Below are 20,801 nucleotides of genomic sequence, written 5' to 3' on the forward strand. Positions count from 1 at the left end.
TACAAATGTCCAGAATACCCTTAAATAATTTATTTAATTGTTTATTATTTGTTGAATTCTTATTGGTGCATTTAGGCACAAAATACTTGCTAAAAACATTTGAACCTAACTCTCTCTCTCTCTCTCTCTCTCTATATATATATATATATATATATATATATATATATATATATATATATATATATATATATCATTACTATATAAAGAAACCTTATTTTTTTCAAAGCGCGTACAGCGCGTGTGCATGCCTAAAGGAATAGTATATGGCAACGGTACAAGATAGTGTCGATCATCGCTTTAGATAAGTCGTTTCCAAGAGAAAGGTACATCTTCTCCCATTTCCCCAAAAAGAAGCCCTTCATAAGACACATTCCTTCCATCCTCACAACCGAACGACGCGCTTCTATCCTCACAACCTCAGAACGACACAACTTACCGCTATATCAATTCAATCCTTCGTATCGCCGTTTCTCTTTCAACGCCTCACCTTCTATATAAAGCCTTTTTCACTGGTGCCCATCAAATTAGACCGGCAACTCCATTTGGGAGATACTCTGGTTTCTCAGGTATGTGTTTTTGAAATTTTGGGTTCTAATTTTCCTATACTCGCTTACAGTGGTCAACAAAACCCACAAATTTTGATCTATCATGAGAAATTCAATAGACTTTCAGATTACCATCTACCAAGGTTTTAATTATTTCTTTGCTATCGAGTTTTTGATCCCCCTTTTCTCTATTTCTCTCTTCTTTTGTCTTTCCTTCAGAAATCGTCTTACCTCTGTAACAAACTTAATAGGGTTTTCAGTTTTAGGGTTTCTAAAAAAATATTTTATTTATGTTTTATTTAGAGTATGTCTTTCTTGGGGTCATGGGAGTTTTTTGTATATGGTTTTTGGGCTTTTCTCATGTATTTTCAATTTGAATTGATGATGTTTAATCTGGGATGTTCTGAATCATTCTTAGAAAGATTCCCACTTGGTGCCAAATCATTTAAAAGGACCTGTTACTTGCTATGAAACATCTTCATACAGTAAGAAACATCCATATCTTTATTTTTTTTTATGAAATAGCAATTTATTCCAACTTGATTTGATTGTAATCAATGATTTTGCATTACTGCATGTTTTAGAATCATTTGGTGGTTGTAATCTGCGTATGATGTCTATTTACTGATAGGGCTGGTTGCACAATCCGTTTTTTGATGAACAAATAGAAAGAACTTATTCCAGTTGCTAGATGAAGAACTTATAAAAATCAACCAGAATTGGATTTCCTTCAATAATTCGTCTAATGCTAAAGTTTAGTTTCTAATTTCGACGTATTGTTCATTTAATTTGATTGTTTAGTGTTTTAGAACTCAATTTCTTGACTTATTATGTATATGGTTAGTAATTTTAATCCGGTGTCCACTTCTTGGTTTAATTTTGTTGATTTTTAGGAGCAATAGATATAATGATTGTTATAAGAACTTGACACATACCTTTATCATATGAAGACCAATGGTTATGTTATCTTTTCTTTTTACCATCAATGACAACTGTCATATATTATCTTTTCTACTCCAGCATAGTTTGATGGAAATAAATAATCTTCTGAAAACGAGTTGGGTCACAAGACCTACAGACTTAGCTGTTATGATTACTTTATTGAGGTCAGTGATTGAAAAGAGAGGATGAGAGATTATCTTGGAACAACGCCTCAGGTTGTGCCACATATTACAAATGCCATTCAACAATGGATATTTTTGGTTATTTTATCTTTTACTAAGACTATAAATTGTTCTTTCAAGGAATACTGAATCCATTTCATTTATTCTCTGATGTAAATGACATTAAAGTTGCTTATACTATAAATGATGGTACAAAAGAACCATTTGGATGAAAAGTTTGTTGGTTACATTCTTTTTAGTACTTTTTTTTATTCTTTCATTAACTTTTTTTTTTGCTTTTTTAAGGTTTTATTGTTATTTTTTATGTACAGAGCAGCGTGACAGATATAAATATGGCCTTTGGGTGTAAACCATCAAGTTTTTGATTATCGGTGGTGATGCTTATATGCTGGTACAAGTTGGTATTCTCCTGTGTATAAGTTGGGAAGATTGGTTTTGGGCAGGCTTATGTTGGGAGGCAGGTAAGCAGTGGTACAAAAAAAACAGGTGCTTATTATACAGTCAAGCTGCATAGAAATAATAAACAAGGTAGTTAAAATAATTACCAAAAGGAAAAGTTTTATGTCAAATTTAAATTAATAACATTTGTAAATTTGAGCAGTGGGTATCATAACATGAAGGAGATTTAGTGATCAAAAATAAGAAACCGGTGTGGGAGTTGTCAAATCAAAACTCTAATTTATCCCATAATAATTCTTGAACCAATTACACAAAAAAAAAACCTCATCTTTATCCGTGGGTTGTCTTTGCTAACTAAGAAATGGTCAATTTCAATCCCTTCAAGTGATTTGTGATTTTAGCAGTTGCCTTCTGGTATATCAGATGTTGTTACTTGTGATTATTACCACTTAAGTTAATAATGTTTGACCTTCTTATGAATAGACAATATAAGTATTCATTTAATAAGAAAAAAGAGATAAAGCCTCATTTTTATTAGAGGTACAACTAATTCTATGCTTTTCCAGTAATACCATCACTCTCAAATACCACAAAATGCTTAATTGTAAATTTTAAATTGACATCAGACTTTTAGTTTGCTATTAATCTGACTATTTACAATAATCTATTATGCACCTGGTGATGATGTATGTTATAGTGTAGGTCCTTTTTTTCCCTAGACTTGCCTATGGGATTCTGGACAAGATTTGTCTTTACCGAATTTCTCTTATTTTTCTTTTATTTTAAGGAACTTTATATGAAAGTTACATGCACTACCTGATTAATATTATAAATGTTTATTTTCGATAGAGTCAGTTAGTTAACCTTTAAAGATGGATAGTTATCTTGATTCTTTAATTTCTATTTTGGTATTGAATGTCCATTATCTGTTTCAGTCATTCAATGAGCCCGACTTTCAACTAAAAGGTTCGTTTACGATATCGATTTCTTCCATATTGTGATTCATAAATTTTAGACAAGTTGACCCATGGTTGGTTTCATCTCTTGCCATCATTAGAATATAAAACTAACGAAAACCAAAATGAGACCATGTAATGGTAGTAGAAAGGCTAAATGAACCATGGTATAGCCATAAAACTTTTATTATTGCATCATTGAACTATACGGGATACATGTGCTTTAATGAATGTCATTTCATATAGGTAAAAATTCAAGTTTTACTTTTGTTTATATATAAACTTTGTGTGTGTGTGTGTGTGTGTGTATATATATATATATATATATATATTGTAATTTAGCATAAATAAAAATAAAAAACCAAGTTTTTGTAATTTCTTTTAAATATAAATAAGAAAGTTAAATTATCATAGAAAATGATATTCTTTCATGTCAAAACTATATCATAAATGGGGTGAAACACAAACACAACTACATACACATTGGGTCATTGTGTGTGATGTTGTATATGTGTGTGCGTGAGTGGTATGTGTGTGATACTATTAAAACTTTAAAGTATAAGACAAAATTATATTCTAAAATAGCAATGTACTTACGCATAGATATTTTTTATGGTGAAACTATCAAGATGGGGTGAAACAAACACACATACATAAATACATGCACATTGTGCATGCTGATGTGTATGTGTGTGGGGCAATGTATGACTTATTCTTATATTCCTTGCATATATAATTTACTGTTAAGTTATTGTTTCCGACTTACTGAGCTATGATATGCTACTCAAAATTATACCTCATGTGCAATGTTATGTTGCTCAATATCATCCTTGTTGATGAATTTCCTAATTTATACTATACAACAAGTTAAAAGTGTGAGTAGTTCATATATTTCCACAATGTTATACCTTTGTATGTTTGTCAGATTTAGTTTACACCTTGGATGTGGGTTTTCATTTACTTTTGGCTTTTTGATGTAGGATACCCGTGATGCCAGCTGCAAAATAGATACAATGATTGATGCATCACATAAGCAACTGCAGTGGTGCCGGACAATTTGATCAAGAGAACCCCACTATGAGGTTATTATGTCCATTAATTGGTCATTGTTGTCATATTCTTACCGCATAACATTGCACATTATAAAATGTGACAATTTTATCAAGAGAACCCTACTATGAATCAGTGTAATATTGATATGCCTGCAAAAATGTTTAATTATAAATTCAGTTGATGAATGAAAAAAAAAACTGAATTGATCATCTAATATTTTTCACCAATATACTAAGAATAGTAAATTGCAAGGAATAACATCATTTTTTATATTACTATGGCATTATACATTACTTTTTATATGTAATATCACTAAACTTATAATATACATTATATAACGGTGAAAGAAAACCCAAATTATTTTTCGTGGATCGTGCTTAGCACGGGCCTCAAAATTTTCTAATATATATATATATATATATATATATATATATATATAAACCCTATTTTTCTCCTTCCTCCTACATCAAATTTACGCGCTTTATTGAACGCCACATCGCCTATATTCTGATCGACACCGTGGACATCAACATTGATTCAAAACGCCTCCCGATCCACTGTGTCGTATCATCTCCACGTTTAACGTTAGAAGGACACCATGTTGCTTCCAAGCGGATCCATTTGCCTTCATGCCGGACTCCTATGTATCCGACGGATCTCCTTTACAATCCCACAAATCGTTTAGTTCCCATTTTCCAAGAAACACAAACATCCCCTACAATCCACCGACAGGCTCTATCTTTTCTAACTGCAACCCCGCATTTCTCCCCAGCACAACTCCGATCGGCGATCACATCACCCAAAAGTATCTCAAACTGATTTGGCGGGGATAGGATTTGCTTCTTCATCTTTCTTTCATCGGGATTGCGCTCTCGGTTTCTCCTTTTCTTCATTTTCCTCTCTTTCTCGAGGCGAAGATAGAGCACCGGGTATTCCAGATTACAAAAACCCTTAAACATGTTCTTCGTCATTGGCAAAAACCCGCCTCACCAGAAAAACTCTATAACGTCTGAACCCAAATCAGTTATGAAGATTAAATCGAAATCAAGCATGCTAATCAATGATGAAGAAGATATCAGATCAATCGGGGTTAGGGAATATCAGGGCCACAAGAAGAAGGTCAAATCTCATTCTTCTCTCCTCCTCGCTAAAACCTAATTATTAGTTTTTCTGTTAATTAATAGTCGCCCTGTGCCCATGGTTGTTCTGTTCATTAAAAGTCTTGGAATTGCATTCAATAGCTTGGAATTTCATCAGAACAAAGCTTGCCTTAGGTTCAGACGATCAAACGGCTCCGGTATGGCGTATTGAGCCCTGTGGTCATGTAATTGTTCTTGTTCATTTGGTCTCTTGATTCTTAGTACACATAATGGTTTTCTTATTATTACAGATAGGCCAAGGGAACTGGAAAGAGAAGAAACGGGAGATTCCTGCTTTGTTATTTCACATATTGATAAACGTTTGCTCCCATTGAATATAAAGCTTTTGATAAACGTTTAGCTTTCTGGTCCTTTTTCCTCTTCTGCTTCCGCAAAACCACCCAGAAGTACGTATTAATCTATTATTATTATACAATAAAACAATCAATAGGTGTATGTTAATCTCCAATAAATATGTGTTCCTGGTTATTTTTTTATTGTTTCCTTTTAAGAAAAGGAAGGAGTGAATTTTTGTCACAAAGAACTTTCATGGATGTGTTGTCAACTTGTAATGGTTTTAAGATTTCATACTGTTTGATAAACCTTACTTCATAAAGAGTAATAAAGGTAATAATGTAATGAACGGACATTGGGATCCTTAAAAAAATAAGGATTTAACTCCTAGAATTATAGTGGATCATATTGAAGGGGTTTGAACCCAAGATTCTCAACTAGAAAGAAACAAATGGATTTAGTTAAAACCGGTGAATTTGAAGCATTAAAATTTCATTATTATTATAATAATCGATTTTATGAGGATTAAAAAAGATTGTTCACAATAGACCCATGAAGTATTTCTCAATTACTTCACTAATTTAATCGACTTCACTTCAATAGTTTTTGATTTATAATAACTTAATGATCAACTGTTTTCATATTGTTTGAAGAAATTTTTATCAAATTTCTTGTTATTCCACCATATAATAGAACGTATCACCATTTTAATCCGTTTTTCAAAGAAACAACTCCATCAGTTCAATTATGGAATCTTTACCATATGTTAGTTTTAATAGTTGGAAAGTTCTTAATGATCATGTAGTAGCTATTAGTGCCTAAAACATGCACATGTTAAGAGGCCTATTAATAGTCATCCACTTACTTTTTTGAGATTAATGAGATTTGGCTATATTAGCTTAATAGAGCATATTAGCATTGAAGGAAAACATTCTAGAAATAAAGAACCGAACCAGATATGGTTTCCACATACCGGTTATATCACCATCTATTGTATAATAGTTTGTGGCTACTTGAAGACCCAAAGTCCCAAGAATATACAACTTGACCTGAGATGTAAAAAAGATTGTTTCCAAGATGGTCAAATTGTCTTTGATTTTTTATATGTGTAAAGTAAATTACCAACCAAAGAAATATATATTAAGAAAAGGGATTCCGTCAAGATTGCTAAAGTTTTTTTTGGTGTTTGTAGAGACACTCTTTGACGAATTTGTTCCGATTCTTTTATTTGGGTACCAAGCAAAGGTAATGATGGTCCGTAATCAACGCCTCTTATGTATATTATCAATGAGATTTGAGTTGATGGAGGTTAGACTTTGATTAGATTAGTTTCTTGATCTTAAAATCGAAATATTCTCAAAAAGAATAAAAAATAAGCCGTTATCTTCTTTTTTCAGCTAACATCTTGTCATATGTTGCCAAATTTCAGTGAGTGCCGGTGAGACAACATTAGTCTTGATATATTATAAAGCACACTTAAATTTTTTGAAATGAACGGCTAAAAGCACTATATATATATATATATATATATATATATATATATATATATATATATATCAATTTACTTCCATTAATTTGTTTATTATAGTGTCCTACTTTCATTTCCTCATATTGCAATATTATACATAATTATACACATCGAGATTTGATGAATTGAAATGAGTGGCTATTCAATAAATACTTGTGTATGATATTTAATATTCTCATAGTTTCATGGTTTGTAAATTTGGTCTTTTAACTATTGCTATAAAATTTCCATTTAATTTGTTGCTAATCATAAAATGTATTTCAAGCAGTTAAAAAGTGAACCAAGTTAAGCTCTTTGACTGTCTGATTTATGCCTCTTGCTAAAAAATGTAGGTAAATTTCTTCTTTTGACATTTGTAATAACTGCATGCTATAGAGTTATGCTTTGATAATTTTTTTTCCATCATGGGTGAAGTAGTGTGTAGATTAATGATATTTATGCCAATTGTCATGCTGACATGGTTCCCTTCATATCATAGTTCCCAAACAAGGTTGTTGTTCGACCATGCCTTCATTAGAGGTATCTAAATTTTAATGATTAATGAGGAAACACACGGAAAGGGCTAAACCTATTTGATGGGTTATTTGTGTTTTATAGCATCATACTCTTATTTCTTGTTATCAACGATTATACTATCAAATTTTACTTATTAAGGCTTTGTATAATGAAAAATCCACTCAAATATGGCATTGTACTTTCAAATACCTAACTTATCCTCTGTGCGAAGGAGCTACTAGATTTTCAGGGTGGGTCGTGTTGAGCACGGGCCTCTAACTTTCCTAGATCACTTTGTATACTACTACTATGATTCCGGTCTTTCCATATAGATCTTTTGAACTACATAATTTCATATACCATCAGGTCAAAAAAAAAAAGATTGATTAGATACATAATTCAGATGTTGTATCAATTCATATGCATTCATGGCGTTTCTTTTTCAAATTAGAAAGATTTACACACATCAAAAATCTGAATAAGAACCCTAAATCCTAAAATACATGTTTCTGAAAGAAATTCTTGATGTTAGTGATCAAATATACCCAAGTTGCATAGTTGTTTAGTTATGAGAGAAATCAGAGAAATGATTGTCAAACTTCAAAGAAGACGAATAAAATCTATTCCTTTGATTCTTGAATGTTTTATGGGGCCTGTCATCATGATTCGGCCTTCATCTACTGGATGAAAAAGTAGATAATTAAAAAGAAGTAATCCATTCAAGTTGAATTTATCAACAAACCACCCTTTTGCAGAGCCACGAATAGGATGAGAAATCCCCTGACAGTTACCGGAGGCCAAGAAGTTCAAGTTCTAAATTCTTGGAGAAATTGAATACAGGGGGAACTAATTTTGATACGTACTTACGAATCATTGGCAAACAAAAACTTCAATCTGCAAACTGAAAATAAGAAAAAGTAGGCGTAAGGTCTTTGATAAGGAAAAAATAATAAAAAAAAGGAAAACTAAATAGAAAAGAAATTGAGAGTTGCGATTAGGGAGACCATGGTATACCAGGAGTGATAGAACATGCCACCAAGAGAGAATACAACGTTGGTGACAAACAAGAGCATATGGAACCAATATACCCAAGGTTGAGATGTGTCTGCTTTTATAGGGGAGAATGGAAAGAATCTGAAACCAAACCACGGTTTCAAATAAAAAGGCGCGTCTCTTCTTTGCGTTCTACCGGTTCGAAACCCATCTCAACGCTTGCGCTCAAAGTAAAAATCATCCCTGATAAATCGATACAACACGATTGAGGCAGTGGGAAACAACTTTGGATGTCCATGGCGTCGTTTAAAAGATAGGTTACGTGTCGTCATGGGAACCCTGCGAAATTTCTTTGATTCCGATTTGCAAATCCGGTGAACAAAATGATGAATTTATCGTTAATCGCATAATTAGGGTCATCTTTGATTCGATTTCCAGGTCTTTGAGGAAACGATATGTGTAGCTGAAACGATGGAGAATGGAAGGATATATCGAATTGCAAAAGGAAGAGAGTTCAAATGGATGCGATGATGAGAACGATTGATTTTGAGTCGACTTAAATTGCGTCGTTTGGAGAATGGGTTACGTGGAGGTTTTCTTCTTCTAAACGGTACCAGAATAATATATATATATATATATATATATATATATATATATATATATATATATATATATATATATATATATATATATATATATATACTAGAAAAATTTTATGGCCCATGCTAAGCACGGCCCGTGAAGGATAATATGAGTATTTTATGAGGTTGCTCTAAGAACGAATGAAAGTATAATGTTATAATTGAATAGAATTTTTCAAAGTACAATACTTTAATGGAGGAAAATGAAAGTAAGATGATATAAATGACAGTTAAATGGAAATACATTCTTATTTTTTGTATTTAACACTTTGAAATTAATACAAAACAACACCCACTTGTAGGTAGTGTATCGGAAACACAACTCTCAAAGCATCACATGCACTACAATAAGACAATATGGGAATATACAATGAAAATACATTGTTATTTCTTGTATTCATTTTCATATACCTATGCTCCGATTGGTCTTCGAACAATGCCAAATCTGTACACAAGTGGAAATATCTATTTTAGAGAAAACTGATGAATTCAAATATTCATTCTAATTTTCTGTACATCAAGTTCATATAAACTCAACTAATTTAAAAAGAATTAGCTATACAAGTCAGAACCCAAGGTAAAATAGTGAACATTTGAATTGAACCCATTAATATGACTTGTTCGATCTTTAGAACTAATAACTTATTTTTAATAGATTATAAAAAACAAGTTTCTAAAGAAAAAAGTGCATTACGAGTCCTAGAATCCACAATGTTAAACATAAAATTAAACACAAGAAACATCAAAGTATTAATCTTTAAATAATGTGTATTGTGTATATAAGATATACATTTCAAGAAGAAACCCACTAGGAAAACAAGAGATACATAGTAATCAAATAGAATCTTTACTTAAAGTTTTTTACTTTTAAAAATGATAGTTGTAGATAGTTTCTCTATGTACGATGGGATATCCTATTAGTCCTCTAAGTGTAGCTAAGAATCCTCTATCAAAAATTAGAACTCCATCGCCCAAGTAAAAAGTTCATGTTACTTTAAAGACAAACACTTATTAAAAAAGTTCAAGAACCCTTGATCCATAACCATTATGATTCGGACCATAGAAAATTAACATTTTGCAGACACGTAAGGTAGATTTTGAATGATTACAAGTATCATTAACATATGAAAATTAAATATGATTTTGAACAAACTTTTGAGGTTTTATATAAACAAAAGTGAATCTGTAAAGCTAAAGATTGTAAATTCTAATATATGATGTTATAATCAAGCTAATTAATTACTTTGATGGCTAAAAGGATTTTATACCATTGACTTAATTCCATAAATCAAAATTAAATCATATATAAATTGATATATAAATCCTACAACTCAACTAAGCAACACAATCGAACTAAAATGGATAAAGAATCATATTTTTTGGATGTATACTCATGAGTTAATCCCAAGTCACCAAGGAATTTTGACTTTGGTATTTTAAATTGTTTGAGGATCGACCCCATGAACTCGATTCATTTTTTTGTGTCTTCAAAATGAGAAGACAACAAGAACATAACAATCCCCATCAATTGTATACAACCCTTTTAGAATTTTGGTTATTATGGATTCCATTCGATCCCCACACAAGGTGATAGTAGGGGGCAACTGGCTCCAAGCTTCATGAGAGGGAAACATAATTAAAAACAAAGAAAACCTAATAAGATGGAAAAAGTTATCCGTAACTAAAAAAACATACAAAACAAGAAAACCTAAAATTGTCATACTCAAACCCACCTTCATCTTAATGGACGAACGTCAATTGTTGATGACAGAATAGTAGGGCTCTAAAGACGACTGGTAATTTGACTCCAACCGATCAACCTCAAGATGAAGAATTGCGGTTCCAAATAGTGAATTGGTAGATTAATGTAGAGGTTATATGTCTTTCTTAGCGGATACAGGGGAGCCCAAAACGAGGCGTTGGGGAAGAACATGGCGTCTTTAAAAAAATGGTAGTCCCCATGGAGAATTTAATCGGAGTTTTTATTGCATAGAAATCCGGAATCGACAATTAGGGTTTTTTTTTTATGTGGAGGATATGGTCGGAATTGTTCCAGCGGTGAACGGATAAGTCACATGATACACCGAGAAGAGGAAAAAGCGATTGATTCCAGAATTCGGAGGTAACGGAGATACGACACGACGGAAGGTGAATCGTTATTAATCATTGTAAATATCTGTGGCGTCTCTTTGGCGGTAGATGATGTGGCGTCAAATTAACCGGGTGAAATTGATTTAGAAGGCAGGAGATAAATAAGGTTTTTATATATAGTAATGATATATATATATATATATATATATATATATATATATATATATATATATATATATATATATATACACACACACACACACACACTAGCCGTTTACCCGCGTAAAGCGACGGGTGCAGATCAACAAAATGACATAAAAAAATTGTTAAACAAAATGACGAACAGATAGAGATTTCTTATACCTGGTCTAGGATTAAACGTAAGACATTTTTGGGCTTATTCGATTTTAATAGAAAGAAAAACAAAGGAGGTGGTAGCGAGCATGAGAGAGGACCAAGGTTTTGCGGTCAATGGCAAGGCATTCATGATAGACGAATGCTAGATCAATGCGCCTCTTCCAGTTTATATGAAATGTTTTATAACGTGTACATCGTATTAGACCGATTCAAATGGATATGAAGAACACTTGGTCAAACTTTGACCCATTCAAAATCTTATCATCATCTTATTTGACTTTTTCATTATTATTGACAGATTCAGTATTTAGTGATCAATTGGATATGAGGAACACTTGGTCAAAGTTTGACCCATTCAAAATCTTATCATCATCATCTTATTTGACTTTTTTATAAATGTTGACCGATAAGATTTAGTATTTACTGATTCAATTGGATAGGAGGAACACTTGGTCAAACTTTGACCCATTCAAAATCTTATCATCATCATCTTATTTGACTTTTCATAAATGTTGACCGGATAAGATTTAATATTTACCGATTCAATTGGATATGAGGAACATTTGGCCAAACTTTGACCCATTCAAAATCTTATCATCGTCATCTTATTTGACTTTTTCATATTTAACACATTCAATTTGAAGATAAGCTTAGAAGACCTATTCAAAATTTGTCTTTGACCGGATAATATTTATTATTCTCCGATGCATAAAATTATTGTATATGGTGCTTAAAAGCTAGTATATCTTAAAATTCAGCAAAATCTTGTAAATGTTTTTTAAGGTATATATATATATATATATATATATATATATATATATATATATATATATATATATATATATATATATATATATATATATATCTTCTAAGAAAAAAGTTTTAATATTAAGTTTAACAAACAATGTGAGGTCCCAAACCAAAATAATACCACTTAAACTCCGACTTGAATCCCTAAGAAATTAATCTCATTTTCTATACAAAGGTTTTTAATTCATCGTCTCTTCCAATACCCCGAAAGATAAAAAACAAAATATTCCAATATTAACCTATTTCTCACCAATGCTATCAATGTTGTTACACTAAGTCTTTGTTTCCAATGCTATCAATGTTGTTACACAAGTCTTTTTTACACCCTTTGATTTATTCCACCTTCTTCTATAACTAGAGGTGATTTCATGATCCTTATTTGTTTCACCCAAATGTAATCGAAATTCGCACATGGTTGTTTTTTTCTATAACTAGAGGTGATTTCATGTATTTATTTACACCCTTTGATTTGTTACACCAACACATTTCCAAGTTCAATTGTATGTGAGAATTCCCGTATAAGACTGGAATGAGTGAGAGGGAAGCTTCCTTCACTTTTGGTGGGTCATACCCCTCTTTCCCTCACTCTCCTTTCCTTCACCTAAAAGTCAATGAATTGGTGAGAAGCTCTTCCCTCACTTTTTTTTAATATTTTTTTTATGATTTATAATTTTTAAATTAATAGTAAACATAAAATTTAATTAAAAATAAAAAGCATTTATATAGCATGAAAAATTTAAAATATATACTTATTTCATGTTTGCCCTTTGCAATATGCAGCCACTAGTGTGTGAGTTGTGGAGACAGAACTCAAATAACAAGGTAGATTTGATAAATGTAAATCAGCAAACCAAGAAGCACTTTAAACCCCATGCCAATCAGCTATGAAAACCGTGTACATTATGAATTACCCACAAAAAACACAGATAGACACCAAGAACAAGTAACTCAAAACGAAGAAATAAGTATTTTGATTCCATGGTATTAAGAAATTCCCTCGAAAATCTGGAACTCTATTTGCTAAGAATTGAGGAATTAATCAAGAGGGAATATATTCAATAAACCAAAAATAGATTCTAGATATCAATCGACCAAGAAATTACCTTTTTTTTAGAACAATCAATCAAAAATACAATTATCCAGCTTTCTAAACCAAGGCATGAATATCTTAATTTAGCTCACCTTAAAAACTTTTAAACCAAAAGTATTCCATGAAAAAAAACAATGTGAACCTAATATGCAGATCGTGATCTAGACCTACAGCGAAACCGTTGCGTGAAATCAAAGTCGACAGACGGATCATATATTTTTATTTGCATAATATCAATTTCTGAAGAAGGAATACTAGATCTTGATCGATAGAGTATAGATGCTTGAACTCCCTGATGCTTGAAATCAATTTTTTGAATCCAAAAAAAGCCCAAAAATCAGAAGGCGGTCTCTTTATTCTTAACTTTGAAAACTGAAAAGTCTCCGTCGCTTTGAAAACTGAGAAGATCATTAGAAAATGTATCAAAAACAAATCCAAAATTTGGGGGAACAGGTTCGAACTCGGGCCTTCTATTTCTAGATTAACAACGCGTAAACCAACAGACCAACAAACATCATATGTGTTTTGTTCCATATTATATTATATATTATACAAAACCATATATATATAGATACTTACCGTAACGTAGGGGCCCCGAGATTTGGCGAGGCCCGGGGCGGTCGCCCAGCTTGCCCTCCCTCTAGGGCCGGCCCTGCGGGGATGGAGCTAAACAGATCTGATCGATAGCATATGATTTGAGTCGGAAAGTGAGTTCATTCAACTTCATTGGCTTCTTTACATACCAAAAAAACAATACTGGACACTTGACAGGATTAGAATTTATAGTATAAAGTCCATTCAATACTTGTCTATTGATGTTTCTTTCACCTTCAAACAAAAGTCCAAAAAGAGGATGAAATACTAAATCTAAGACACCCACATTATAGTCTATTGATGTTTCTTTCACCTTCAAACAAAAGTCCAGAAAGAGGATGAAATACTAAATCTAAGACACCCACATTATAAAACTATTAGCATAAGAAAATAACCATCCGAAAGGAAACAAAATAGAAAAAAAATTAGGGTAATCACCAAAAAATTGAGCAAATGCTATAAGTGATACATTGTTGTAATATAATAACGGTGTGCAGGGGCAATATGGTCTTAAAACTGTACAGAAATTAATTTTATTAATATAAAAACTGTGTAGGGGCAATATGGTCCTAAAGATGAAAATATTTATTTTTTTAAATATTAAAAGTTTTGTGGAGGGGTAATATTATCCTAAAACAATAAAAATTGATTTTTATTAATATAAAAAGTGTTCAGGGGCAATATTGTCCTAAAACTGTAAAAATGAAACCTTGAAATTGAATTAAACCGTCCGGTGTGAAGCCGTATGTGTGATCAATTTCCTCACCTTCCAATCTCTATCCACTGATTTCACACCTGCAGTTCACCTAACCATATCTTCCTACCAATATTATTTAAAAATATATAAGAATAAGACAGTTTTATATGGCCAAAAAGAAAGGTAAACAGGTTCAGGTTGTGACCTTGCGACAATAGCGAAGATTCCCACTTACATCCTTCCAGATGCCAAATATGAGGTCCAACTGATTTGAGAAAAACCCTACATCAATATACACAACCAATAAATACCAGGTAACTGGTATTAGGATCCAAAAACTGAAAAAAAATCGTTGATAAATTAATAGTAGTTACCTGTAAGTAGATCTGCAGTCGGTAAACTTGGTTGTGGTGGTCTTGATTGTCCATGTTCACAGTTTCTTCCAACTCCTAAGGTTTAATTTCACTTGTTTGAAGGGCTTCAGTGCACTTGTTTTCTATCTCTGTAACTACAATCAAGAGCAACAATGTTTCATGTTATTATAGAAAATGTACAATTTCTCAGAGCATGCTCATGAAATATCAAAAAGGTATCTAAATGTTGGGGAGTAGATTATTGTTAAAAAGCCATACCATAATGGAGACATTTGCTGAAATGGAATCAGAATTTCACTGTCCTAAATGGGAACATGATTTAGACAAAGAGGAGCGTATTTTTGGAATTTCACATGAAACTTTGTAAATCTCATAAAATTATGCAAGCATGATGGTTTTCTAACCTCCCAGAAATCAATATGGTAGTTTAGGAATTTCACGGCCAACAATTTTGACCGCCTTCGTCTTATCTACTCTACCTGATCCCAATTTCCTCCTCTCATGTTTCGTCTGCACAATCACCATCCTCTTAGTAGAGTATACCATTTGTGAAAACTTCAACACTTAGAATTTAGAAACATTCATGTGGGTTCAAAACAGAAACTCGTGTAAATACATAAGCCAACCCTGTAAAGATTATAGATATATTTTTCATTGGTTTTGTTACGGTGGTCCATATATTCTTTTAACACAAAATCTGAAAGTCTACCTCTATGTAATTGGCAGAGGGGTAAAATGGTCTAAAATTGTCTAACGTGTCATACAGTAGCATTTTAGAGTCCTGTACTTGTACTTGGTTGAGCAAGAAGCTATGATCCAAAACTGGTAGAAACACCACTTCCACTATTTCTGCAAAAAAAAAAAAAAAAAGTTAGCAAATTGATTTCAAAATCATCAATTTGAAACAAAATTAAAAGAAAATTCCAAAAAAAATTCACCAGTGCCACCGTCGATTAAGTTTGGGAAATCCGATGCATTTGATTGAAGCAGTATCGATTTCAAAGTCAAAGTTTGTGTAAGGTAATTTCAACATGCTAGCAGTAAACCAAAGGTTAAACAGACTGAACAGAAAACCCAAACCTTTTCTTTCTGGAAGGGAAACTGAACCAATTATTAAACAGAATTATGCAAAATCGGCAATCAAACCCAAAAACACGGTTGAAAAAAATCCAAATGTTACTTACTTCCGAAGCGTTCTTCACTAACAGGAGGTGCTTCAGTGGTGGAGGAAGACGGCGAGTAGCTGCAGTCGATCCTTTTCTGGCGACGATGGAGGTCGGTGCTGAAGGTCGTGTGTGAAGCAGAGAAGAGAAAATGAAAGGCGAGAGAAGTCTAGAAAAGGATGATAAGCGGTGGAAAGGTTGAGGCGGTGGATAACTGGGCCGAAGCAAGGAGGTGGTAGAAGAGGACACACTCACTCACAGAGGGTTGAAGAAGAATAAGATGAGGCGGTTGGTTCCTCGGACAATGGAATGAGGAAGGATCCAGATGAAGCGGTGAATATACCGGATGAGGCGGGGGGGCGATGACCATGGTAAACGAATTAAATGAAGAAGGAGGATGCGTTGGATGACCGGTGGATGGATTTTAACCCCGGAAGACTACCATTTATGTGAAATACTTAAGCAGATTCACTGCAGAATACAAAATCGGGAAACAAATGCCAAAAGAAACCATGCCCCCATAAATGAAAGACTATTTCTGCCAACCCTTAGCTACTTTACTGTAGCTAATCTATAGTATAATAAAAATTACATTAAACCTAATATTTAAATTAGTAGAAAATTAAAAGTGTAGGGTCTATTTTGTAATTTTTGAAAATTATTTTTGTAAAAAGATTTTAAAGTTGGGTGTATTCTACCATAAGACCAAAATATAGGGGACACATATGTCATTTTCAGAAGCTTTCATCTTCTTCCTCTACCTCTTCTTACAACGTGCAACTCAAAAAAAAAAAAAATCAACCAATCACAAGAAGAGAGAGAATGCGGGACTCCCTTCCCCCACCTTCTTCCCGCCTTTCCTTTCCCGAACCCCCGGTGCGGTATTTCTTGGTGCGGGATCGTTTCCCGTGGCTTCCCCGCTCACCACTTCGTCCGACCTAATAGAAATGCCACCTTCTTCTATAACTATAGGTGATTTCATGATCCTTACTTGTTGCACCCATATGTAATCGCAATTCGCACATGGCTGTTTTCTTCTAAAACTAGAGGTGATTTCATGTATTTATTTTGTGATCAATGGTAATTACCGATTCATAGGAAACTAATAACCCACTTCATTTTTCTTATAAGTGTTGTCCTTATTCTATCACTTTATCGTTTTAATTAACTAAACACATTCTTTTACAGCTATACCACCAACAACTTAAAATTATTTTACCACTCTTTGGTAAATATATAAGAGGGGTGGCCGGTTGGGTGGGGTTGGGGATAAGAACGTATATTCCTGGGGCCCATTTGGTTTATTTGAATTTGAATTAATTATCCGGCCGGACCGCCGGGCGGGACCTACTTTCCACTTTGGATCGCTTTCACTCGGGTCACATCGTGGGTGAGTTGGGTTCTTGGGGTTTGGATAATGATACAAGCTCCAGAAAATATAATATTGTGTGTTATAATGAACAATTTTTAATTAGCAATGTACGATGCTTATTTTATAGGATAACCCATATTTATATATATATATATATTTCAATGTTTTCTTTTACATTTTAGTAAGAATAATGAAAAGTTTGTAACAAAGATACTAATTAACTAATTTTACCTTTTTAATCAATTAAAAACAACTCTAATAAAATCACGAACATGGTTATAGTTTTTGTGCAACGAAAGTAATACATAATTAAATACAATATCTGTGAATCAATCACTACGTTTCTTTATGAAATTAATTCCGATACAATTATTTTATTTTTTATTTTTTGAAACATATATTTTATTAAAAAAGAGGTGTTTGTCTAGGAGAAAAAGGTAGGGAAAGAAACATACAAAAAACAACTACAAGTTTTTAAAATGACAACTAATCCAATCGGTCCAAATACAGTTGCCCAAAATACCCTTATAAAACACTCAATTAAACACCGTGCTTATAATGCAATCCATCGTATTGGTAGGAGATGTGAGTTTCTTGTTGAAGATCTCGTCAATCGTCGTCTTCCAGACACACCATAAGGTTCTGTATGATATGACAACAAAACAGTTTCTCTTTTTTGGACAACGACCTCAAGTGGCTGCAAATTCATAATTTCGGATACTGAGTTGAAGGATTCGAACGAGATGTCGCTCCATTTGAAAATCCAGCTCAGGACCTCGCGAATGTATGTATAGGAAGCTAGAAGATGATCGCTAGACTATAATCCGTTGGGACAAAGAACACAGGAGTTCGAGGTGATGTTGGCGCCTCTCCAAATAAGAGTCAACGTGGAGGGAATGCCATCCATACAAGTGTTGGATTATGTGTTTAAGCTCATAACTATAATTGGTATGTATTTGACCCGATACAGCATGGTCCATTTGGTTGTAACACTCTTGAACAAATTGATAGGATGGATACTTGAGATAGAGGTTATTCGTGATTTATTAATATATTCTAATTATAATATATTAATTGATTAATCATATTATTTAATTAATATTGATCAATAATTAATTTGAAATTAGTTTAGTGATCAAAAGAGACTAAGTAAATTAATGGGGATTGATTGTGTAAATCAGTGATACATACGGTTTGGACTATTGATCCATGATGGACTAAGCTTATGTGAAAGTCGATGAAATATTAGTCCATATGAATTATGGATCATAAGCCTACGTGTAAGAATTAGGGTTTTCTTATGACTCTTGGAATTCTACACTATATATGTATTCCTCTAAACCAAAATCGTACACTATGTGTTCCTAGAAGCCATAAACGATTTTGTGTCTCCAAACTTCTCTCTCAAGTCCTCCTCTTGTTCTTGGTTTGTTATAATTCCATTTGAGGCATCACACTTGAGGTGCTAGGCTCTTGAAAGACCAATTCCTACAAGCTACAACAAAGAGGTAATCTTCTAACTTACTTTTATGATTCATATGTAAAATTGTATGTTAGTTGTAGGCTTTATGCTTTGGAAATTTTTGTTGCATGTATAACTAGAGAAAACTTAGATCCAAAGCTATTAGGGTTGTATGTGCACCATAGAAGTGTTATAGTACACAAAACCCAACAGTAGTATTAGAGCCATGGATAGTTTTATGTTATATAGATGCATAGCTAATTGTTCAAAGCTGGAAAAATGAAAAACTGCATTTTTTCATGGACTCACCGATTCCACTCATGAACTCGACGAGTTCATCATGAACTCGACGAGTCCATAAACTGGCTCGGCGAGTCGGACATTCTGTTGGCGAATTTTTGGGTTTTTTTGGCCTGGATTAGATTAGGATCACTACCACAAACTGTTTTGCATCATAAAATCTGTTTTTTCTGATATGGTAGTGATTATACTCATCTAATCAATAGATAATTGTCAAAATTTTAAGATAATTGTTGGTTTTTATGATAAACAAAATTACTTGTAAATTGTTGATTTAATATTATCTTGTTTTATGAGTTTGGTTAGATCAATCCTAGATTATATGGGATTTTTATTTGTTAAAATTGATCTAAATGTCTTTAAATGACTTCCATAACTTGTCCTCAAAATATGGAACATGAAAAGTCTCGTCCATTAAAATGACATTAAACTCATAAGTGTGACATAAAAATGACATTAAACTCATCCATTAACATGAAAAGTCTCATCCATTAAAATGATATTATCTAAATGTGTTTTTCCTGAGTCTTGGAATACACCAAGATGTCATCGATAAAAACTATCACAGATCCAACATCAGTCTGCACACAGGGTTCATGAGATCCATGAACGCGATAGGAGCATTGGTGTGCCCAAACAGCATCAACACGAACTCATAGTGACCATAGTGAGTCCTAAAGGTTGTCTTCTACACATCGTTGTCCCTTACTCGCATCCATTGGTAGCATGATCGCAGATCAATCTTGGAGAACCGAGATGCACCTTGAAGTTGGTCAAATAACTCATCAATCCTCGAGAGGGGATAACGGATCTTCACCGTTACCTTATTCAACTCCCAGTAATCTATATACATCCGATGTGACCCGTCCTTCTGCTTTACAAACAGGATCAGGGCTCCCCATGGTGAACTGCTCAGCATGATAAATCCCTTGTCTAACAGCTCCTGCAACTATGTAAACAACTCCTGCATCTTGGGAGGAGCCAACTAATACGGTGCCTTGGCTATCGGAGTCGTACCAGCAACTAGGTCAATCCTGAACTCTACCTGCCTCTCCGGAGGTACCCTAGGTAAATCCTCCGAGAACATGTTCGGGTACTCCCGTACAATCGGTACATCGTGTGCGGTCGCCTTACCCTTCTCCCAGGTATCCATGACATAGGCGACACAACCTGTGCAACCCTGCTGAAGGTAGCGTCTCACTCTCGCTGCTGAACACAAAGTCGGTCCATACTGCGGCCTCTCACCCTGAATCACCAATCCTCCCCCACTTGGGGTCTGAACTCGCACTAGTTGTTGCTCGCAGTCGATCACTGCCCCATTAGG

General features: G+C 33.4%; 4 long non-coding RNA genes across 15 annotated transcripts; 2 read left to right on the forward strand and 2 right to left on the reverse strand.

Moving 5' to 3' along the window:
• The first annotated feature begins 280 nt into the window (after positions 1–280).
• LOC145088313 (uncharacterized) lies at positions 281–4,286 on the forward strand. 2 transcript variants are annotated; one of them, XR_013701061.1, is made up of 3 exons: positions 281–566; positions 1,981–2,197; positions 4,005–4,286. It is a non-coding gene; the product is annotated as an uncharacterized LOC145088313 (long non-coding RNA). The 2 variants fall into 2 exon arrangements; XR_013701060.1 differs by having other exon boundaries at positions 284–566; positions 1,981–2,130.
• Positions 4,287–4,536: 250 nt separating this feature from the next.
• Positions 4,537–5,576, forward strand: LOC145088314 (uncharacterized). Of its 2 annotated transcripts, none has more exons than XR_013701063.1 (2): positions 4,537–5,401; positions 5,468–5,576. It is a non-coding gene; the product is annotated as an uncharacterized LOC145088314 (long non-coding RNA). The 2 variants fall into 2 exon arrangements; XR_013701062.1 differs by having other exon boundaries at positions 4,537–5,374.
• Positions 5,577–9,397: 3,821 nt separating this feature from the next.
• On the reverse strand, positions 9,398–11,391 carry LOC145088315 (uncharacterized). The gene is made up of 2 exons (XR_013701064.1): positions 10,901–11,391; positions 9,398–9,612 (listed from the first exon to the last, which is right to left on the reverse strand). It is a non-coding gene; the product is annotated as an uncharacterized LOC145088315 (long non-coding RNA).
• A 2,121-nt stretch (positions 11,392–13,512) lies between these two features.
• Positions 13,513–16,847, reverse strand: LOC145088316 (uncharacterized). 10 transcript variants are annotated; one of them, XR_013701070.1, is made up of 8 exons: positions 16,365–16,846; positions 16,119–16,214; positions 15,890–16,029; positions 15,585–15,690; positions 15,439–15,482; positions 15,181–15,314; positions 14,095–15,088; positions 13,513–13,913 (listed from the first exon to the last, which is right to left on the reverse strand). It is a non-coding gene; the product is annotated as an uncharacterized LOC145088316 (long non-coding RNA). The 10 variants fall into 10 exon arrangements; XR_013701068.1 differs by having other exon boundaries at positions 16,119–16,269; XR_013701066.1 differs by having other exon boundaries at positions 16,119–16,281.
• Between the last annotated feature and the right edge of the window lie 3,954 nt (positions 16,848–20,801).

The sequence above is a fragment of the Lactuca serriola genome, chromosome 2 (assembly GCF_051521515.1).
Source record: "Lactuca serriola cultivar US96UC23 chromosome 2, Lser_US96UC23_V15, whole genome shotgun sequence".
Lineage (NCBI taxonomy): Eukaryota > Viridiplantae > Streptophyta > Magnoliopsida > Asterales > Asteraceae > Lactuca > Lactuca serriola.